Source organism: Arachis duranensis, chromosome 5 (assembly GCF_000817695.3).
Source record: "Arachis duranensis cultivar V14167 chromosome 5, aradu.V14167.gnm2.J7QH, whole genome shotgun sequence".
NCBI classification, from domain to species: Eukaryota; Viridiplantae; Streptophyta; class Magnoliopsida; order Fabales; family Fabaceae; genus Arachis; species Arachis duranensis.
The window spans coordinates 98,124,070-98,132,541 of record NC_029776.3 but is presented as its reverse complement, the minus strand read 5'-3'; positions in this window follow the sequence as shown (position 1 = coordinate 98,132,541).

The following is an 8,472-nucleotide window of genomic DNA, read 5'->3' as shown; positions in this document are numbered from 1 at the left end:
TTGAAAAATATATTAAAAAACATCTATTTAGTATAAAAAAATATTATAATACTTAATAAAAAAAATATTTATATATATTAATTTATTTTTGTTAAAACGGACTTTGAAATCTAATGCATTAAAAAATTGGCAGAAATTGACTAAATCCTAGTTGGTTTCTAACAGAATCGTATAATTATATATGGACTTTTTTTATAATCTCCACTATAGTATTTAAGTTTTTTCCCCAAATAACTGACAGTTGGGAGATGTGAAGATGTGGATAGCCCCACAAGAGAAAAGCCCATAGGGATAGTGGAGAGAGTGGAGACTGCCAGACTGGAAGTGGAAACCGTACAGGGAAGTGGAGACAGGAGAGTGGAGAGGGACCGATTGGTAAATTCCTTTCTTCCCACTAATACATATATAGTTGTAAATTGGTCAAACCCGAATTGGTTTCGGCTGCTAAATCAAATTCTCGTCCTCTCCACCTTTTCGCCTAAACTTTTATCTGTTCAGGTGCTCTCAGGTTCGTTCTTATGTGTGAAATTTCTGTATGTTATTTTTTTTTTGCTACTTTGTTTTTGTTTTCACTTTTTAGATTGTTGAAATTTCAAAAAAAAAAAAGAAGAAATCCGTACCCTAATGTTGACGCATTACGCATATAATTGTGTTAGCTGAGTAATTACACGAACCTTTGTTTGAGTGGTGAAAATCTGGTAGTTCGAACCCTAATTTAGGGTTCATAGATTGCCCAATGATGCACACATAGATTGTTGAGCGGCTACTCGTGTTCCTTCATAACCTGATCTGCACTTCTCTCTCTCTCTCTCTCTCTCTCTCTCGAATATGCTATGTTCTTTTTCTTTTTCTTTTTCTCTTTATTTTCTTTTGTTTTTCTATCACTCTCTGTCTTTCTCTCATGGCTCTGGAAAACAAACTGAACTTCTGAAAGTTGCAGAGACGGTTATGAATGGAATTCGGGTGTCTAAAGCCGCATATGATTCTCTACTAAGCTATGAGATCTGAGGGCTTTTTCTTCGTTTTCCCCTTTAGGATTATTATTACTGTTTCATACAAAAATTAGCGCACATAATTTTCTGTTGATTCTGTTTGTGTATGTTAATGTTGCCCAATGATGGAGAAATTAGACTATTGAGTAGCTACGTGGTTCTGTTTTCTAGCTGGACGTGCACCATTGACTCCTCTCTCTCTCTCTCTCTCTCTCTCTCTCTCTCTCTCTCTCTCTCCATCTCTGCGTATGTGTGGGTGTGTTTGTGTGTCTGGAGGGAGTGTTACCATATATAATTGCAATGAATAATCATAATAATCAATTAATTCAATGGTGCAAGAAGGCTGTTAATGAAGCCCGTTTCAAAAGCTACACTTGATTTCTATATAGCTATCAGATCTGAGGGCTATGCATATCTTTTTCCTTTAAGAAACGATAATTAGGATGTATGTATTGTCTAGTAGGGAGGGGCCAACTGGTGTCTTAAATGTTGCTATCGTAGTTTAATCGGAAGGGTATAACCATGATACTGGCTACTATGCATTGTGCATGGAAAATCTGTGAAGGACATCTAATTTCATAATCAATTCATCCAACCCAGAAATCTCAGTTTTGTTGGCAAGTGGAGCTGCTTTATTTTTCTGCATTGCCCTTTGTGATTGCTGGCTTGGCTATTAAACTTTGGATTTCTTTATATTTCAATCTACAAGTAAAGGATTATACTTCAATCTTATCTTTCAATCATGCAGTGGAAATTTACCCTAATTTTCTCTAATTTCCCTAATCATATTTTCTATATAAAAGCAACAATGATTTTTAAAGAAACCTTTCATTTTTATCTAACCTTTCTGGATGTACTTTCCTTTCTGTAAATTAGTATTGCTTGTGTCATTTGACATAGCTTGAGATTGAGTCTGACGTCTGTGCATACATTATGTTAAACAAAATTACAAAGATTGTTACCTTCAATTTTGGTTGCATCCCCAACTATTACCTATTGGTGGTGGTGCTAAAGAATCTTTCAAAGTTCATACTCTTGAAGAGGAGGACATTTACCATATCATGCAATTCCTATTCATTCAGGAAGAAACTCTTGCGCTCAATCTTAAAGAGAAGGGAATTTACAATTGGCGTGACTGTAATACAACTTTATTTTATTTGTAGTCTTGTCATGGATCATGGATGGTTAATAATTGCTTACCTTTTACCTTGGATTCCCTGCACGATCATTTAGGACTCTATTCTTGCGCATGCATTTCTAGTTTGGAAGGTTATTTACAAATTCAAGAGAAGACATGTGCAGTTATGCATTGCCATCAACATCAAAGAGGAGATATAAAAGGATTGAACCAGGGAAGAAGGCACCTATTCAAACAAAATTTGATTTGATATACATTGCTCTCATTCCTTGTTTATTGAGTGTATTCATGTTTCTCTTTAGTTTAGATTCAAGTTTACTTTGAAAGATTCAAAAGGCTAAGAGAGTAGTGCAAAAAAAAATTATTTTAATTCTTTTGTTTAAGTATTTTGAGTTTGAAAAGTGTGTTGGTTTTGAGTGCACTTGGATCTCTTTAACTAGGTTGGGCTAGTATCTAGGTGAGTTGCTAAGCTTAGGATAGTTTAGATAAAGTGACAAAATTGTGTCTCTTGGAATGGAATTGGTGTTTGTTATCCAAATTGATTATAGTGAAAATTTTATCATTATTGTGGTGGAAACTGGAAGTAGGTCACATTGTATTTTGTGGTTGAACTAGGATATATCATGGTTTCACTCTTCTCCTTCTCTATTCTTTGCAATTTCAATTCTATTCTGTTCTGGACGAGACAAAATTAAAAATAATTTCTTAAATTTATTGATTTGTTTTGTTTGTGTAATCTATCAATTACAACATTTGGGAAATTATTTTCAATGGACTAGATATTCCTACCAAATTAAATGAAGAAAGAAATGTTCCAAAAGAGGATATTGAATGGAATGAGGAGAGAAATGTTGTTCTAAAAGAGGATATTGAATAGAATGAGGAGAGATATGGGACAAGATGTTCACTCATGAAGGAATTGAACTTAACTGAACAAGTTCGAGAAATTTGAATTAACAAATTTATGAAAGAGTACAAAATGATTCTTATGAAGGAAGGTGAAGTTTTATTTGAAAGATTCTCCATAATCATAAAAAATCTTAATGCTATAAGGAAGAAACACACTAAAGAAGAACTCGTAAAAAAGATTTTAAGAAGTCTCACAAAAAAATAGAAAATCAAGAACATAGAAATTGTTGAAAGGATATGAAAAAATCTCCTACGATGAGATGAGAGAAAAACTGCCAAAAAAACTGCCGACATACAAACAAATAGTCATGAACCAAAGAAAAAGGATCTTGCACTGAAATCTAGGATCTCTTCCAAAGATGAAGAATCAAAATATGATCTCTTGAGTTTGTGTTCTTTGCTAGAAGACTTAAGAGGATGAGGAGGTAAAAATGAAAGGAAAAAGAGTATTCTTCAAGGGATTTTAAGAACTTGGCCATTACCCAATCTGACTGCCCGCAAAAGAAGAAGGAAGAAAGCAACAAAAAGGAGGAGAAGAAGATTCTTATGACATAATGGGAGGATCTCGAAAATGGTATATGATGAAGATTCTGATCATGAAATCCAGAATTATCTCATAATTGATCACATTGATTATGATGAAGTAGATTATACTAAACTGCCAGTTGATCAATTACATATTATTATTGATGACTTAACAGAAAATTTACTAAATCTTTTTAAAAGATATAGCAAATGTTAAAAAGAAAATAAAGTCTTGAAATTTGAGAATGCTAGTTCAAGGAGCGATTAAGTAAAGTCAAATTTTCTAGTGTTTTAAAACAAGAAAATGAACTTTTGAAAACTGAAATAAAGGATTTAAAAATACGAAATTCAGCCGTTACTACAAGTGATGTTCATGCTAAAAATGAAAAATTACAAGAGAGAATTAAGAATTTCAACATCGATTTAACAAAGTTTGTTTAAGGTTCTAAAAATTTGGACAAAATTCTTGCTAATTAAAGGTCTCTTTACATAAAATCTGGTCTTAGTTATGTGGAGAAAGAAAAATTAGCTTTAAAAAATGATTTTGAAGTCTCCTCTTCGAAAACCAAAAAGACCGAACCAATTTTCTATAAAAATTAAATGGTCACTTCTTTCAAAAATAAGAATATTCCTTTCGGCTCTAAAATTTCAACGAGGAGTAACACTTGTTCCAATTGCAATAGAGCTCTATACTCTTCTTCTCAATGCTTTATTTACAAAGAGAAAAGGGATAATCATATTTATAATTCTTTTGTGATTATAATGTTGTTGGACAATAAAAAAGAATTAACATCAAAGGATGTAAAATAGTTTGGATACCTAAAATTTCTTGAAAGTTTTGTAGGTTTGTCTTGCATCCAATAGAAGCAAAGACATGTAGTATCTTCATAATTGACATTTAAGGCATATGATCATAAAATTTATATTCTTCATCAAGCTAAGAAAACATGATGGTGGATTTGTGACTTTTGGAGATGATGGTGAAGAAAAAATTATAGTCATTGAAAAAATTGATAAGTACTTTTCATCTTGTATTGACAAGGTATTCCTTGTTGAAGGATTAACACATAACCTCATTAGCATAAGTCAATTACGTGGCAATGGTTATATGATAATCTTTAGAAAAATTGAATGCAAGTTGATTAATGAAATTTCTAATTCTATTTTATTCATAGCCAAAAGGTGCGACAATATTTATGGTTTAACTCTAAATAAACTAAAAAGTCAAAATATAAAATGTCTTTTTTCAATTAATTCTAAAAAATAAATTTGGCATAAGAAGTTAAGACATGCAAGCATGTTTCAAATTTTTAAACTAGTTAAAAAAATTAGTGAGAGATCTTCTTAATATCATGTTTGACAAAAATATTACTTATGATACTTATCAAATGAACAAACAAACTAAAATCTCTTTTAAATACAAAGAAGACATCTTCACTAAACATCCTTTAGAACTTTGTATATTGATCTCTTTTGGCCAACTAAAACTCAGTCTTAGAGGTAAAAGTTTTGGCATAGTTATAGTAGATGACTATTCTAGATATAGTTGGGTGATTTTTATTGCTTATAAAAGTAATGCTATTCAAGCTTTTCAAATATTCAGCAAGAAAGTTTAAGATAAAAAATATTTAAAAATTGTTTCTATAAAAAGTGATCATGAAAAAAGTTTGAAAATTATCTTTCTAAATCTTTTGTGATGAAAATAACATTACACATAATTGTTCTTGTTTAAGAATACTTCAATAAAATAGTGTAGTGAAAAAAAAAAAGAATAGAAGCCTTTAAAAAATGGTTAAAACTATATTATGTGAAAGTGACCATTCCATGTTTTCTTTGGGTTGATATAGTGAACATTGCATGCTATGTTTTAAACTGAACCATTATTCGTAAATTTTTAAAGAAAATCTCTTATGAACTATGAAAAGAAACCTGTGGTAATCTGAATTACTTTCACATCTTTGGATGTAAATACTTTATTTTAAACAGGAAAAAAAATCTTAAAAAGTTTGATGCAAAGAGTTATGAAAGGATGTTTATTGGTTATTTCACAACTAACTGAGTCTATAGAATTTATCTTAAAGACTCCAAAATTATTGAAAAAATCATGCATATCACATTTTGTGAGACTAATATTGTTTCTAGTGTTCCTATAGATAATATTACAAATGACACAAATGTTAGAAATAACGCTAGACAAGGTGTAGTCCTTGAAACGCAATCAGATTGTGCAGATGTTGCTGCAAATAAAAATTCTAAAGACAAAATAGAATCATCTCTTGTTTTTGTAGGAGATACTTCGATTGCAAAATATCCAAAAATTATAGAATCAGTATCTGAACCTGATCTAATTGCTTTCAAACTCAGAGAATGAAAATTCTTGCAGAATTATCCTAATTAATTCATCGTAAGTGATTTGTCACAAGATATTACAATAAGATCATATGAAAGAAGGCTAGAATCAAGCAATTTTGTCTTTATATCAATAATTGAATATCAAAATATTGAAAAGGCTCTTGAAAATCCATCTTGAGTTAACTTTATGAAAGGTGAGCTAAAGAGATTCGAAAAGAATAAGGTCTAGACTTTTGTTCATGATTCAAATGGCAAGAATGTCACTAGAACCAAATGGATATCTAAAAATAGGTTTGGAAAAGATGACAAGATTGTGAGAAATAAAGCAAAGCTTGTTGTACAAGGATATGATGAAGAGGAAGGATTAGGCTTTGATGAATCATTTATGCCAGTTGCTCAAATGAAAGCAATAAGATTGCTGTTTGCTTATGTTGTGTTTAAAGTATTTAAGCTATACCAAATAAACATAAAGTGTGCTTTTTTAATGTTTTAATAGATAGGGATCGAAAATATATGTGACTCAACCTTCTAGTTTTGAAAACAAAGTTTTTCCTCATTATGCTTTTCAACTTACTAAAGTTGTTTATGGTTTACGACAAATTCTAGAGTTTGGTATGAAAGACTTAACTCTTTTGTTTTGAAAAATAATTTTCAAAGAAGAACCACAAATACAACTCTATTTATTAAAAGTTTTAATGATCAATTTGTTATTGTTCAAGTATATATTGATGACATTATTTTTGGTTCAAGGAATGAGTCTTTAAGTATAGATTTTGCAAAGTTAATGTCCACTGAATTTGATATGAGTATGATGGGAGAATTGACACTTTTTTTTGGGTTGCAAATTAAACAAATTCCTCAAAATATCTATATGTACTGAGAAAAATATGCAAAAGAGCTGATCAAAAAATTTAAAATGAAAAATGTTAAATCGATGAGTAGGAGGAGGCAAATATTAAAAATATATATAATTTTAAAAAATATTTTAATAAATTTATAATTTTTAAATTTATAATAACTAAAATTTTTATAATTCTAAATATTTAATAAACATAATTATTAACCGGAAATAAAATAATAAAACTGACATACCCAAATATCATGTGTGAATGTTTCATACTGCGGCTCAATGCATTGGGGCTTCTTCCTATGCACACATCAGACTGGGTCTCATCCTTACCTCCTGCTCAGGTTGGATTCATATCTTCAATATTGTAACTGCATGTTATATTTGGTCTAGGTTATGTGTTGAGCCATCTTAAAACGATAGCCTAAAAAGATAGGCATGTTATCTTTCTCTGTTCAAGGTTTAATTATAGAAACTGATTCATTTCCTTGGACCCATTCTATTGTGTTTGTTAGAGTGCTGGTAATGAATTTTGTTAAATTATAAATTTGCTAGTTCCTTCATTCTTCTTCTCTCTTCTCTTCTCACATGCTTCTTGATTCTACAAATTCAGTCAGTTTTCCTTTTATAGGCTGAAACTGTTATCAGGATTAACTAAGTTATGCTTCCAAGTCTTTCTGTGGTGTCGATATTAGCATCATCTATATACAAAGAAAAACTGTAGATTGGATTTGAAAAAACAAAAGATGAAACGAAACAGATTCTATGATGAAAGGGTTGTTGCGAATCACAATGCTATTAGGTTCTACATGCTCTTTTAAGTTCACTTTGTAAAACTGGATATTGATATTTTTTCAATTTAAAATGTGATTATTGATATTGAAAATAGATCTATGATGATTGATACTCTCCTGATTCCAATCTTTTGTGATTTAGTTGCACCATGTTCATCGTTGTGATGCTATTCTATGTATTCAGTATTCTTTGTTCTGTGTGCCTATTATAACTAGAAGTGTCCATTTAGCCCAAATCTTAGGACTAGTCCTCAACCCTCCAAAATAATTCTAGCCTACAGCCCTAAAAATTACAAAATCATATTTTGTTAGCCCAATTCTAATTAAGCCCTTCCAACAAAAATCAAAACAGGGCAGGTCTTATAAACCCTACAAGCCCCAAATTTAATCTTCTCCTCCCTGAAAGCCTGACCCGAGAACTACTTCTGCGTTGAAACGTGAAATCATCTGCGTTCTACACTTCTACTTCTACTTTCTACCTGCGAAATCAGTGGCCACTTCATTTTCTGTCCCTCTCTGAGTTTCTTCTTTGTTTGTTTGCATTACCCATTTTAATTCTCTTGTTAATAAACTGAGGTGGTTGATTTCAAAATGGTTGAACTATGAATTGTGAACTGTGAACTATGAACTTGTTTTCAATTTTTTTCCGAAAGGAGATTATGGAATTGAGAATCAAAGTTGAGTTAGGATGAGAATTGACTATACGATTACTATTCACTACTTCACTAGTGTGAGATTAGATGTGTTTGAGTTTCAAAATTAGATTTCTAATGAGTGTTACTGTGTTAGTAAGTTTGCTTATATTAGTAAGAAACCTGTTTACTTAATAGTTGGTATCTTGGTGAATCTAAAGTACGATAATTTTGGGAAAAGATTTCATTAACATTTTTGAAATATTTATCCTAGGTAAATGGA